We start from the raw sequence: 15,339 nt of genomic DNA on the forward strand, positions 1-15,339 counted from the left end.
TGCTTTAGAAAAGAAAGTGCTAGGGCTTGGGATGTGGCTCAGCTGGTAAGGTGCTTGCCAAGCATACAAACGGCCCTGACTCTGACTGATCCCAACACAGAATGAGAACACAACAAGTCTAATACACTGTAATGGCCTAAAGAGAACTTTGGCCCATCAAACATGCAATTTTTTTTTTGGAAGAATTACTTCTTTGTCACCTCAAACTCCTTTTTTATATAAAATAAGGACAATGGAAGTATCTATGATAAAGGTTTTTTGTTTTTGTTTGGTTTGTTGGGTTTTTTTGAGACGTGGTCTCACTGTGAAGCCCGAGTTGGCTTGAAACTCAGCTTGTTGACCAGGCTGACCTCAAATCACAGAGATCCTCCTGTCTGCTGGTCTGGTGGTGGGACCAAAGGCATGCTGCCACCACACCCAACTGACAAAGTTTTTTTTTTTTCTTCATAGCAGAATAACACACAATGTCTTAGAATAGTGTATACTTTATGTTAGCTGTTACAATTATTTAAGTTTTTCACAACTCAAGAAGCATTTTTATCCTAGAATAATTATTAATGATCGGTTATTGGAAATATTGTTGAAAATACTAAGACTACATCAAGGGATTAAAAGAAAATAAGTGCTCTCAAGGGTTTCAAGGGAATCAAAAATAAAGATAACTAACAGCCGGTCGTTGGTGGTGCATGCCTTTAATCCCAGCACTCAGGAGGCAGAAGCAGGCGGATCTCTGTGAGTTTTGAAGACCAGCTTGATCTACAGAACAGGCTCCAAAGCAATACAGAGAAACCCTGTCTCAATTCCTCCCTCCCCAAATATATACATACACAAAACTATAGAATTACCAGTGCAACATATGAGACAGTAATAACTGTTACTACATTTTTTTTTTAAAGAATTTAATTCCTGTAAGGAAAGTCTTTCCCTCTCTGAGCTTTTCCTTTTTTTAAATGTCTTGGGGGGGGGGTGTCAGATCCCCTGGAGTTATGAACTGCCATGCAGGTGCTGGGAATTGAACCTGAGCCCTTTGGAAGAGCAGCCAGTGCTTTTAACCACTAAGCCATCTCTCCAGCCCTACTGCAAAGTCTTAAACTGGGTTTAAAAAAAAAAAAAAAAAAAATTCAGGCCAGGCAAGGTGGCACATATCTTTAATCCCAGCACTTGGGAGGCAGAGGTATGCAGATCTCTGAGGTAAAGGCCAGCCTGGTCTACAGGAGAGTTCTAGGACAGTCAGGCTATACAGAGAAACCCTCCCCAATACCCCAGAAAATTGGGAAAAAAATGAAGACATTTCAAAATGTATGTCCAAAACAGATTATTCAGCTATTATTGAAAAGACTAAATGCCCTAAGGCAAAACTGTACTATATGATATAGTCACTCTAAGCTGAAAATGGCTATTTAAGTTAATTCAAATAAAATGTATTTCCTGCTTTCTGGGAAAGACAGAAATTAGATCTATTCTGTGTTATAATAAACGTGTGCTTGGGGAACTAGAGAGATAGCTCAGAACTTATGAGAGCATACTGCTCCTGCAGAAGACTTGTGTTTAGTTCCTAGCATCCAAGTCAAGTGGCTCATAGGCGCCTAGAACTCTTAACTCTAGAGGAATCTGATGCCTGTGGCCTCCTTGGGAACCTGCATTACACAACCAAAAAGAATGAATTTTTAAATGTAGGTCCAGAAGGCTGAGACTAATTACCCTCCAGATTGCTCTTTACTCAGTGTCTCATGTTCACAGGTGTCACAATGATCAGTCCTGAATGTGAAAGTAGTTAGGACAGATAAAGCATCATATCCCAGACAACAGCAGGGCCTTGGAGAGAGAGGGAGGCTTCCTTTCCAAAACCTGGAGAGGGCCATAGAGATGGCTCAGTGGGTAAAAGCCATTTGCTGCCAAGCCTCAAGTTCTGAGTTCAACCTCTAAAGCCCACATGTGGGAGGAAGAGAGCTGACGGCCGCCAGAAGGCTGTGCTATGACTATCACACACCCCACCCCTGTCCACAAATAAATTAATATATATATTTAAAGACCAGAGAGGACTTCATTTTTTAAAAAAAAATCACTTCATTAAGACCACTTAGGGTAAAAAAGTGAGCGGGATGATAACATGGGGGGGGGGACTGGGTGGGGTGTATATGTGTAGGGGACCTGAAGGAGAAAGACAGCCTTCAGACAAACCCCCTGAACGTCAGGCATTTCTTGACTTTCCTACATTTTTCAGGGATTATCAGAAGTTTTAGTATGATTTAGTCCTGGGAAAATTTACATTGTAGCTTCAAGGGCTAGGGCTGGGCTTACTCATCCCCTCTGTTCAGCTGTAAGGGGCTGTGGCCTCATTTGGGGGGGGGGCAGCTGGAGAGTCTGTGAACATACCTTGGGCAGCTTTATTGATGACATCACTTCCTAAGGCAATCTGTCATGTACTCCAAAAACTAGTATTTTCTGTAATGCTTGAGAACCTAATGTTGGTTATCCTGTTCTCCTAATGTGGATTTATACAGATACTTAGGACACCATCCCAAACAAGTTCATTATTCCTCATAGGGTGTGAAGATGGTAAAGGAACACATACACAACCATAGTGTCAGTCCTCAATCAGGCTGAATTTTGAACTCTGTGAGTCTACTCCCCACATTGGCACTCAAGTCTGCAACATGTGATTGCTAGGTTCTATGATGGCAAACCTATGTCTGTATCTATTCAGTTTTAGCTGGCATGGGTATAAGGCTGGTGGCCTTGAGCCCCCTTGCCTGCAGCCATTCTGTAGACTTCATAAAACACAGCAGCTTTTCATCAGGATGCTTGGAGCTGGTGGTCAGACTCCATGCAGCCAAGCACTATCTTTGCAAGTTTTTTTGTTCCTTGTTCCTATTTTTGAACCTTGTCAATATGAGTCCTAATTCTCCCAAGTGCTGGGCTTACAGGCAAACAAAACAACATCTGGCTTTGAGTTTATATATTTTGTATATTATTAATAAGCACTGGAAAGAGCAGGTTATTTGCTCTAGCCACATGTCAAATACCCAGAAGCTACATGTGGTTATTTTCCTATATCAGACAGAACAGAAAAGGAACACAGCCATGGCCACAAAAGTTGCTTTGAACAACAGTGATCCTGATGTACCCTGATACCACAATTGTGCTGAACAAATTAACTAAACAGAAATAAAATCCAGATAACACATCTGTTAAATGCAATTACTAAAATAATTCAAAACTTGAGAATTCAAAGGTTGTTAGTAAGATGTGATTATTTCAGGTAAAATTGTATAATAAATAAAGCTACTCACCAAAGGTTACCAAAAATTCTTAACATGCTTAATCATATGGGAAATTTATTCTTCATCTCTTAAAAAGTTAAGGTCATAATTTTACCTGTCTTAAGATCAGTTTTTTAAAGGAGGAGGCGGCACAGGAATGCAGCAGAGTTCAAGTGTGGAATTCATTTGTTGAGAGTTAAATATGTTCCAACTCTATAAAAATTAAAAAATTCAAACAGTAAGAGAATATTCTCAAGAACACACACACAAATATAGCAGTTCTTCACTTTTGTGTGTCTGCAAGCACTCATGGTGCACGTGTACAACCAGTGAGGCTGCATGCACCTGTAGGTCATGTAGCAGACAGAGTCTGCCTCTATTGCCTCCCACCTAACCCCCTCCCTCCTACAGCACTGAATATGGAGCTCTACCACTTTTTGTTTAGGCTGGCAGCCAGCAAATCCCAGAGACCCGCCTGTCTTCTATCAACAGATGGACATAAATCATGTCCCCCTCAGCACTGACATTCCAGACACAGGCAGAAAGACCTAGCTTTTTACACCGAACTTAGGTCCCTGACACTTGTGCAGTAAACATATTTACTTACTCACTGTAGCTCACCTATCCCTAACACATTCTATAATAACGAGCACACTTGTGCCCCTTTATCACATAAAAAAAAAAAAAAAAAAAAAAAACACATTATTTTGGAGACACAAGTCTCAAATTTTAATGTCATTAATTATCCTCAAGGTGTTGGGCACGACATTTAAAAATTGCTGGAGATTCACTTGAAAAAAAAAAAAACTATAAAATCTAGTCTTTTCCTTACAAAAAATACTGACTCTAATTTACACTACTCACAAAAGTACATATTTCAGGGACCAGCAAGATGATTCACTGAGTTAGGGCTCTTGCTGTCAAGTCTGAAGACCTGCGTTTGATTCTTGAACCCTCATGGTGGAAGGAGAGAACTTACTACTCTTGAAAGCTGTCCTCAGCTTGGGGGGGGGGGCAGGTGTACAGCAAAACATTTGTGTAAACAACCAAATTTAACTTCCATCATCCCCTTCCTCTTTCTTTTTTCTTTTTGAGACAGTGTCTCACTCTGTAGAGAAGCTGGCCTTGAACTTGCCACCTTCCTTGCCTGAATTTCCCCAGTGCTGAGATTACAGATATGCACAATCATGCCCAATTTGGGCAAACATTTTTTTAAATGAACAAAAGCACTGACAATGGCAATTGAACTATATTAAATCTGCCAACAAAAAACATGGCCAGTTTGCTGAGTCCATTTTCTTGGGATGGCAGAATTTATACTACTTAATTTATAGAATAAGTGAACTATCTATCAAAATGTCTGTGTCATACTTCACTGGTTTAGAGAAAATACAAGAATTCATATGGAACCAAGAACATTACAAAGGGAATTATTATAAATCCCAACCTCAAAGTCTACTACAGAGCTATAGCGATAAAGAAAGTCCTGTACTGACATAGAATAGACAGACCAGACCACAAAGCTAAGTTAATTTTTTGAAAAAGGAAGTAAAAACATACTTTGGAAAAAGAACCTGTTCAACAAATGGTGTTGGTAAAACTGGACTTCTATCTACAGAAGATGAAATTAGATTTGTATCTTTCATCTTGTACCAAAAAAAAAAAAAAAAAAAAAAAAAATTCAAAATGGATCAAAGATCTTTCTTAGGCCAGAAACACTGAAAACTTTTGAAGAAAATACAGGGATACCCTTCAATATACTGGATTAGCTAAAATAGGACTTTTAAATAGAACACCACAGCTCAAGGACTAACCCAAGATGGGACTCCATGAAAATAAGGTACTGTACAGCAAAGGTCACAGTCAGCAGAGCACACAGACAGTCCACAGCATGGGAGAAAAATCTATACCAGCCACACTTCAGACAAGGGCTGATATCCAGAACTTACAAAAAAATTATAGAAGTCAAATGCTATAAAAATAAAACTGTCAGCACAGAAGGCAGAGGGCAGGCAGATCTCTGAGTTCAAGGCCAGCCTGGTCTACAGAGCTAGTTCCAGGACAGGCTCCAAAGCAATACAGAGAAACCCTGTCTCGAAAAATCAAATAAATAAATAAATCTGTCAATCAACAAATGGGCAAATTAACTGGATCGTTTTTGCTGTTGTTGTTTGCTTTTTAGGAAACACAAATGACCAATAACAATTTTTAAAGTATTTAATATCCCTCACCATCAGGGAAATGCACATTAAAACTACTTTGAGATACCACCTTACCCCAGTTAGAATGGCTGTTTATAGACAACACTTACTCCCTGTCAGTAAGGGTGCAAATTAACATAGCCATTGTGGAAATCAGTTTGCATATTTCTCAAAAAATTAAAAATGAAGCTACCATATAATCCATCTATTTTACTCCTAGGCATATACCCAGAGAATGACATACCCTCCCATAGAGATAGTTGCATCTCCAAGTTTATTCATTAGAGCAAAGAATTGGAATCAACCTATTTACCCATCATAAATGAACAGATAATGGAAATCTGGGGAAAAATATATGAATACTATTCAGCTCTAAAGAAAAACGGTAGTTTAAAAATTTGCAGAAAAATGGACTGACTTAAAATATATAATATTAAGCAAGGTCACACAATTTCAGAAAGAATAAAACAACTTTTATGTTCTTTTTCATATGAAGAATCCAGTCAATAATATATTTATATGTGTAAACAAATGTACATGTAGGTACAGTATAACATAAAGACAACAATAAAGGCTAAATATTAGAGAATGAGGAAGGACTGATGTGGGTAACTCAGTTATGAAAGACAAGAGTTATACAAGAGGACATAAAGCTAATTCTTTTTTCTTTTTTTGCTAATTATTTTTTCTAGTTCTAATTTTGTCATGAATTTTTTGGCTGTGGATAAGTACATAAAATACACTCAGTACTGAATCTCAAGTGAAGTTCCACAGCTTCCATTTAAATGCCTATAGTAACTGTATAAAAATTCACTGAGTTAGGGCCAGGCAGTGGTGGCACACACCTTTTTAAGAGACAGACAGGTGGATCTCTGAGTTCAAGGCCAGCCTGGTCTACAAAGTGAGTTTCAGGACAGCTAGGACTGTTGCACAGAGAAACCCTGTCTCAAAATAAAATAAAATAAAATAAATAAAAATGTTCAGAGTTGTATACCTTTGATCTCAATTTTAGTGTATGTTTACTTTATTTGCAAGTGTTTTCATTATAAATTTATTGTAAAAGATAGCTTACTAAAGGATGGAGAACCATTGAAGAAAATACATTAACACTGACCTCTGGTCTCACACACAAGCTCACCTATGTGCATATACACCTGTGTATGTACACACACATACACACAAAGAATGAAATGAAAATTAAAAGACTAGGGAATGGCCTTCCCTTTGTCAACAAGATAATGATAGACAAAAGTGTACCTTCTTCCTTGAAACTTTTCTTTGAGACAGGTCCCATACAGCAGGCCTGGAAGCTCACTGTGTAGATGAGGCTGGCCTCAAACTCATAGAGATCTGTCTCCCTCTGCCTCTCCAGTGCTGGGATCAAAGATCTCGAGATCGCGGACACTGTCAGTGAGGAACTATCAACTTCCTTCCTAGAGTATTAAGGCTTCAGTGGAAGGAGGGCAAACCTGGTGCCGACCCTGAGGCATCAGAGAATGAAAACAGAGCCACTCAGAAGCACTCTAGAGACCCGCAGGGATCCCACTCCAATGGTCACATGAAAACTAACTAACTCTATTTTGTGCATGTAGAAGACTGCAGGGATCCAGAAAAAGAAGTGTCTCGTGATTAGAGGTGGCCATGTTCAGGACTCACAAATTGCCTACCAATCATATTAGAGACAGGTTAAAGACCATGGGTCGTTCCTTCCTAAGTATAGTGATGTAAATGGTGGAAAGGAGCACAGGGAACTAGAGATCTCCTGCCTCTGCTTCTTCCTCCCAAATGCTGGGAATTAAAGGCATGCACCACCATACCTGACTAACCCCCCCTCCATCCCCACCCCCCGCGCCAAGACAGGGTTCTCTGTGTAACAGTTCTGGCTGTACTAGAACTCACTCTGCAGAGCAGGCTGGCCTCAAACTCAAGAAAGATCCGCCTGCCTCTGCCTCCCAGGTGCTGGGACTAAAGGCGTGCACCACCACTGCCCAGCTCTGGCTAAACACCTTTAAAGAAATGTGCTAAATTAAACTAGTATATGAAAAACTATAATATGTATGAGAGAGAAAAAAAAAACATTGTATTGGAACAATAGTCTTTCCAGAAAAATAATGTACTTGAAAACAGAGCAACATAAAATTAGTCAAGATGGAAGTAGACTTCAAATCAAGCAGGGACCCAACGCAAACTCCTGTATGTTTTCGATTATCCCAAGTTTAGCTAACTGAGCCAATGAGACCAGCAAGGGGAAAGATTTATGCAGTGTACCCCCAAGACAAGGAATCAGCACTCGTTAACTACCCATAGAGGGTAAGCTGGATCCCATAAAGGGTAAGTTTTGATCCACTAATTTTATCCTAAAACTTCCAGCTCTGTGAGAAAAACTAGGGAATTCGGGTATAAGAACTACCCACACACATCTAACTTTTCTTCCATTATCTATAATTAATACTAATAATACTAAGATAACTAGAATATAACACAAAGGACTAGCTAGCTAGTCTTCAGAAAATATTTTTTTTTTTGGCTGGGAATGTAGCTCCCTTGATAGAGCGCTTGCCTAGCATACACAAGGCACCACACAAAGCAGGTATGGTGGTGCACAACTGTAATCCCAACACTTGGAGGTGAAAGCAAGGTCATCTTCGGCTACACAGGGCCAACTCTAGCTAGAAACCCAATAGAAAGGAAAAGATGTATTTTTAATCATTACTGATTACATTTTATGTGTCATATAGTACTTCTAATTTTTCTGCTTCAAATTATAAATAGGAAAGCAGATCATCTGCTGTCTGAAATACTTCTAAGGTGACAAGTAATAGTATAAAACACCACTTTGGCTGGTCTGGACCTCACTGTGCAAACCACACTGGCCTCCCGAGTGCTGGGATTAAAGGTGTGCATCATCACAGCCGGCTCAAGGGTTCATAGTCAAAGTTCTGAAAGAAACTCTGAACAGTGTTGAGACTATTAACAACCATAGATACTTCTGAATTTGGACTAATTGCATTTTGCAACAGGAGATATCCATAAGCCTAGGTGGAATGTGGTGTTTGAATGAGAAATGACCCACATGTATTTGAAACCATGATCCTCAGCTGATGCGGCTGTTTGGGGAGCTTATGGAAATTTTAGAAGGTGCTTTTTGTTTTGTTTTTTTTTGTGTTTTTTGTTTTGTTTTGATTTTTGAGACAGGGTCTCTGTGTAACAGTGCTGACTGTCCTGAAACTCATGTAGTAGACCATGTTGGTCTCAATTCAGAGATCTACTTGCCTCTGCCTCCCAAATGCTGGCATTAAAGGCATGAGCCACTAATGCCCAGCTAGAAGGTGCATTTTTATTAAGGGATAAAAATCATGAAAACAACTAAAAACTTCCCACTACTCAAAACACTTATTAGAAAGACATTCTGAGAGATACTGAACGTTAGGAACTAGTATGCAATACTTAATTCAAAACATATGCACAATTAAGCCAACATTATAAGTCAGGCCAGCAACATTATGATGCAGAAAGGTCAGTCTAGTAAAGAAAATAATGAAAACAATGAGTAACAAAAATTATTACTACTCAAAGACAAGTCCTAGATACCAATGGTTTTAGTAAGAATTCTCTTTTCCACTCTTGGCTGTCTGCCTGCTTTAGTGACACTGTCTTGCAATCTCTTCAACATGCAAATCTCATTCTTGTCAGTGCCTGTGCAGCCAGCTGCTTACATTGTTTTGTTAGTTTATTCAGGTCTCACCTCCTCAAAGCATAAAGGAAAATGGATCCCTGGAAGAGCCCACTACCTGTTCTCAAACCCTCTTGATCCCCAAATCATATTAACTTCTCTGAATGGTAGTTACTATTACTTGTTTACTGTGGAGCATCTGTAGTCAGGGGTAGAACACCTGCCTAACATGTACAAGGTCCTGTGTTCAATCTTCCACACTGTAAAACCAAACAAACTAATCTACTATCTACTTTGCCCCACTAGACTATAAGACAAGCCACACTTGTGAGAAAGTATTTATTCACCACTATATCCACAATGTCTGCACAAGGAAACAGCCATTTCACATACAAGGAAGGAAAGGAAAAATTGCGTTAGTAGCACTGAGGCAAGAAAATAGGGCAGACTAGGATTCAGAAAAAGCTTACACAAAGGCTGAGGTTGGTATATCAAAGAAACTGGTTGAGAGAGGGGAAGATGGAAAAGCTCCCCAATCAGGACCGCCAGGTAACAGATAAATCATGAACAAAACAAATGTATCATAATACAAATACAAGAAAAGGTGGGTGCTATGCAAATGGCTCACAAAGCGTCACAGCCCTCCTTAGTACTGAGTTTCTAACCATTTAACTCTAGCCTGCTGTATCTATTGCTAGCTACACATCCCTGTCTAATTCCCTGGGAATCCTCATTGGGTACCCACCGAGCTCTGCCAATAACTGTATCATAGGTGATGGCAGTGAAAACAACAGGAGAATGGCTTCAGAAAACCTACCCTCCATAAAAGCAATGAAGCATGGGAAACACTGTCACACTAAAGTGCTTCATGAACTTGGAAAAGTGTATATTCAAGAGAAGCAGCAATGGAAATAGTTGAGTGGATAAAGTACTTGCCATGCAAATCTAAGGACCAGAGTTCAGAGTCAGGATCTCCAAACTCCAACAGTGTGTGTTTATAATTTCAGCACCCATACAGAGAGAGGGGCGGTGAGGACAGGAAAATCCCAGGAAGCTCAAGGGCCTGAAGTAGAAACTGAACAAGAGACCCTGCTTCAAACAAGGAGCAAGGTGAGGACCAGCAGTCTCATAAATCATACATGCTGTACACACATATGTCACAGCCATAGCCCCACATAAGGGGAGGGCAGGCTGAATTTGGTTAAGAACAGAGAGTTGTGTAGAGTTTTAACTGCCCTGTTCCCATGCTCCACAACAGCTGAGAACTAACAGCCCACAAGCACAGTGGGAACTACTGGGGCAGCCCCTGAAGGTCAGGCACACCAGGTTAAAGTGCCTTCAGGGCTTCATCCCAGAGAAATGAAGTTTCCTGGAATATCCCACCTACAAAGCTATCATTGCTTTGCACTGACCTGGAGTTTTAGCCAATGCCAAAAGCCATTCCCTAGAGGCAGCTTTGAAAATTGGGTCTTTTTTTTTTTTTCTTTAAAAGACATCATGGTTCCTTGAGATTCTGGGAAAACAAATGGAACAAACATTCGGGCAACAAAAAAAGATTAAAAAGAAAAGCTGGAGAATGGGCTGAGCATGGTACCCCATTGCCTAGAAGGAGACTGAGGCAGGAGGATCAGTTCAAAGTCATTCTCAGCCATAAGAGGCTCTAACTCTAAATAAATAAATAAATAAATAAATAAATAAATAAATAAATAAGAGGAATTATAACATTTAAAGAAGCTGGTATTCAAAAAACAGAATGAAAAAAAGTAATCTTTAGATGTGATTGCATTTTAACCTCTAAAAAGTCCCATTCTTATGTAGTTAACAGACACAATTCAAAACAAGCTTTAAGGTAAAAATATGCAAGCTAATTGACTCTTTCCTGTTTGTTGTTTCTTCTCTATTTTTTATTGTAGTATAAGACATATATAAATTTTACTACCTTATCTAAGCATACAGTTCAATTATGTTAACATGCAGTCATACGGTTGTAAATCATTATCTTCATATTCTTTTTGTCTTACAAAAATAAACTCCATAACCATTAACTGATACTCCCCATGTTCTCTCCGCCCATCTATACCCTAGTAGCCACCACTGTATAATATGTCTTGATTTTTGAGCAGTCTAAATAACTCACACAAGAATCAGTATTTTGTGTGACTAACTAATACCTACTACAGAATACTGCAGAATGTCCTTCCTTGTTAAGGCTGGACAATATTCCAGTGTATGCAGAGGGAATTTTATATTTTGCTAATCAGTTCATCTGTTAAAAGGTACTTGACTGTTCCCACGGTTTAGGTATTGTGAATGATGTTGAAAGGAACATGGGTATGCATGTATCTTCAAGACCCTGACCTTAATTCTTTTGGGTATTAGACATTATGCAATCTCTAAAAAGAAAAAGCATGAAACAATAGAGGAGACTGAGTATCCTGGTTCAAACTTGTAATTTCAACACTTGAGGCTGAGGCAGGAAGATACCAAGTCTGAAAGAGTCAGTCTGAGCTACATCATGGGACAATTTCAAAAAATAAAAATAAAACAAAGAAATTAAGGGAATGAAAGAGGAATTAGGCGTCTAAGCGCCAATACATTTCCTCCTTCTAACAATGACAATTATTAACTTTTAAATAGTATCAGAAAAGTTCTAATGTATATTTTCTAATTTGAAATATAATATTAAATGTATATAAAGCAGTCATCTTTAAAGTTTATAACAATTAAAATTGGCTAATCAAATCTATCAATCCTCTTATAGTAGTTTTTAATGAAATCTTTCCTATTCTTAAGGTTTTAGGTTTATTGTTTTTCATTTTTAAGTATTTGAGCATTTTGTGTGCATGTATGTCTGTGCAACACACATGTACAGTGTAAGCAGAGGCCAGAAAGTAACTGGAGTTACAAGCTGTAGTGAGCTGCCATGTGTGCACTAGGAATTGAACCCAGGTCCTTTGGAAGGGCAGTCAGTGCTCTCAACCCTGAGCCATCTCTCAAACCTCTAAGGTTTTATAAATACTCAGCCTAAATTTCTTCTTAAAGATTTGTACATTACTATAGGGCTTATTAAACTAGCTGGTTTTTTAGAGCATGTACTATACTGGCTGTTTTGGTCAGGGTTACCATTGCTATAATGAAACACCATGACCAAAGCAACTTGGGGAGGAAAGGGTTTATTTGGCTTCTGGTTCCACATCACTGTCCATCACTGGAAGAAGTCAGGACAGGAACTCAAGCAGTATAGGAACCTAGAGGCAGGAGCTGACGGAGAGGCCAGGAGGAGTGCTGCTCACTAGTTTGCTCCCCATGGCTTACTCAGCCTGCTTATAAAAACCCAGGACCACCTGTCCATAGGTAGCTCCACCCACAATGGGCCAGGCCCTCCCACATGGATCACTAATTATGAAAATGCCCTACAAGCTTGCCTACAGTCCACTCTTGTGGAGGCATTTTCTCAATTGAGGCTCATTCCTGTCCAGTGACTCTCATTTATATCAAGTTGACATAAAACTAGCCAACATACTAGTGCTATTTCAGACATTTTACATAATCTATCTATATACAGTAACCCCATGTAACTGTTTTTATCCTAATTTTACAGACAAGGAAACACTGAGAGATTAAATCATTTTCCAAGGTCACATAATTAGTAAATAGTGGGGTCAACTCTCTGTCAAGCTAGACTCTAAAAACTGTTTCTACTCCCTAGAGTCTTGCACTATCTAGCTTAGGCTGCCTCAAGCTTGCAATCCTGCTCTGAAAGTGCTTAAAGTACAGGTACATACTACCACACCAGGCAATATCACACAAGTTGATTATGCTGAGAAAATCATGTTTATCCCACCTGGTCACAAGGTCCTTAAGTAAAAGCTACATTTATACACATACACATACACATACACACACACACACACACACACACACACACACACACACACACACACATATATTGGCTAAATTTTGTTTTAATTAGTACTTGCTCACTAGGCATATGAACAAATGACCCTGTTAGCAGGGATTGAGTAAAAATTAAACACAGAGTTCCAATCCTTACTTATTAATTTTTTTGGAACAGGTCTTGCTAGGCAATCCAGGCTGGTACTGAGTGCAGGAATGACAGCAATGTACTCCACATTCAGCACTCCCTCATCAATGTTACCAGTGATTCCCTGAGAACTCAGGCTGTCTCACTTCTCCAAGCATTACAGTCTACAGCTACTCTCCCCTTGGGAATATCCTGACCTGCGTGCTAACGACTCTTCTTTCAACTCAAATGAAATCCTCTTACAAAGCTTTTCCCTCTATCAGTGCAGCCTTCTTCCCCCACACCAACAAGTTGTCAACCTAGGACCCAGGGCTGTGAACAGAATTCATAGTACTTCAGAAAGAACAAAGTTCTAATTCTTTTCTCAATCTACTACTAAGACTTATATTCTCATTAGATTATGAATGTATATGGTGGGGGGGCAAAAGTTTTCTGTGATTTGGATACTAGCAGAAATTACAGCTGTCTTCATTGTCAAGTTAATAGTTATTAGAGACATTAAAATATCATGTGAGTTCTAGGCCAGCTGATCTACAAAGCTACACAGAGAAACCCTGTCTTGTGTGTTCAATACTGTTTCATAATATATTTGTGTCCTACCCTGGGTAAAACTATTTGTAATCTCATTTACCCATATATTTAGAGAAACATTATCCTAGGTGTTCCTGTGAGGTTTCTATGGATGACAGTTAACTATCTTAAGACCAAGAGAAACAGATTTCATTTACTTGGGGTAGGTTTCACGCAATCAGTTGAAGGCCAAAATAGAACAAAAATGCTAAACCTTCCCCAAGTAAGAGTGTTCTTCCTGCTTGAATATGCTTTTCCCCTAGGATAATAGCATTTTTTGTTGTTTTGAGGGTCAAACCTCTGCCCCTTCTGGATTTCAAGGCAGAAAATTTTGGTGTAGAGTATCTACATCAGCTCTGTCTTTCAGGCATTTGGACACTGAAAGGAACTACCCCATTAACTCTGCTGAGCTGCTTGGCAACTTATCTTGGGGTTCTTGAGACTGGTTAACTTAGTCATATGAGCTAATTTCTAAATGAACCATACACAAGCGTCATTCGTTGGTAGTTGTTTCTCTGGATGATAAACACACCTTAAAGATGAAAAATGTGCTGAAACTATCTCTTAAGCCTCTTGGAACAAAGAATGCTTATTTTAGGTGGTGCACCAGTATGCCTTCTTCAGAAAAGTGACATCAAAACCAGTTGATAAGCAGATATCAAAGCAGAAGACAAATGTCGGTGGCAGATAAAATACAATAGAGTGACTTTGAAGACCCCTTCTTCTTGGGTTTAGGAACAGCCTTTTTCCTTTACCTTAGAACATGAAAGACTAATTTCTTCCTGTTCATAATGCCCCTCCAAAAAGGTCATTTATCCTCTCCCTCTTACACCTTTAAAAACTGATGTAATAGGCAAAGGCAGTGGTAGTTATTCCCAATAGACCTTAAAACTTAATACTTTTTCTTCTCAGAAACTTGTACACAATTTATAAATCCTATTATTAAACTACAATTTCTCTGGAGCAGACTGTATTCTCTCTTGTGTTTGCATTTCTAGTTCTTCAGATCAAATATATAGTTAGAAGTTTATTCATATTAAATGAGTATCTTAACAGCAATAACAGACACAGCATACAGAAGAAAAGCAAGCATGAGAAAAGTTACTAGTTTATATACAACAGAGCCCTACCCCTGAGCCCACGGTGGGGGTGTTCAAGACAGTGTTTCTTTGTATAGCTCTGCAGCCTGGGCACTTGCACTCACTCTGTAGACCAGGCTGGCCACCACCCAGCAACTAAGACATTTTAAAACTTTATTGGCAATTATAGATTACAAAAGACTGAGTTCCACTTGTTAAAAATCAAAGAAATTAGGCTGGGCAGTGGTGGTGCTCTCCTTCAAACCCAGCACTCGGGAGGCAGAGGCAGGTGGATTTCTGTGAGTTTGAGGCCAGCCCAGTTCTACAGAGAGCATTCCGGGACAGTTAGGGCTACTCAGAGAAACCCTGTCTTGAAAAAAAAAAAAGAATAAAACAAACAAACAGAAAACCCAAAAACATAGAAGTTCTGCCTAGGATTTCTAAAGCTGTTTCTTAAAAGATGAATGTACCCACTTTGTTTTTCTTTCCTCTGCACAGAACTGGTGAG

The 15,339-nt window shown here is 39.2% G+C and overlaps 1 protein-coding gene across 5 annotated transcripts in view; it reads right to left on the reverse strand.

The window, feature by feature from the left end:
* Nucleotides 1-15,339, reverse strand: part of Hycc2 (hyccin PI4KA lipid kinase complex subunit 2) — a 52,890-nt gene that overhangs the window by 30,985 nt on the left and 6,566 nt on the right. For 3 of the 5 annotated variants that reach the window (XM_051190262.1, XM_051190258.1, XM_051190259.1), the window contains exon 2: nt 3,379-3,476. The gene's annotated coding sequence lies outside the window, so the exon portion shown is untranslated. Of the gene's footprint in view, nt 1-3,293; nt 3,477-10,549; nt 10,572-15,339 lie in introns of those variants that run through there. The other 2 variants (XM_051190260.1, XM_051190261.1) reach the window with 2 other exon arrangements.

This window comes from Phodopus roborovskii, unplaced genomic scaffold (genome assembly GCF_943737965.1).
Source record: "Phodopus roborovskii unplaced genomic scaffold, PHOROB, whole genome shotgun sequence".
Taxonomy (NCBI): domain Eukaryota; kingdom Metazoa; phylum Chordata; class Mammalia; order Rodentia; family Cricetidae; genus Phodopus; species Phodopus roborovskii.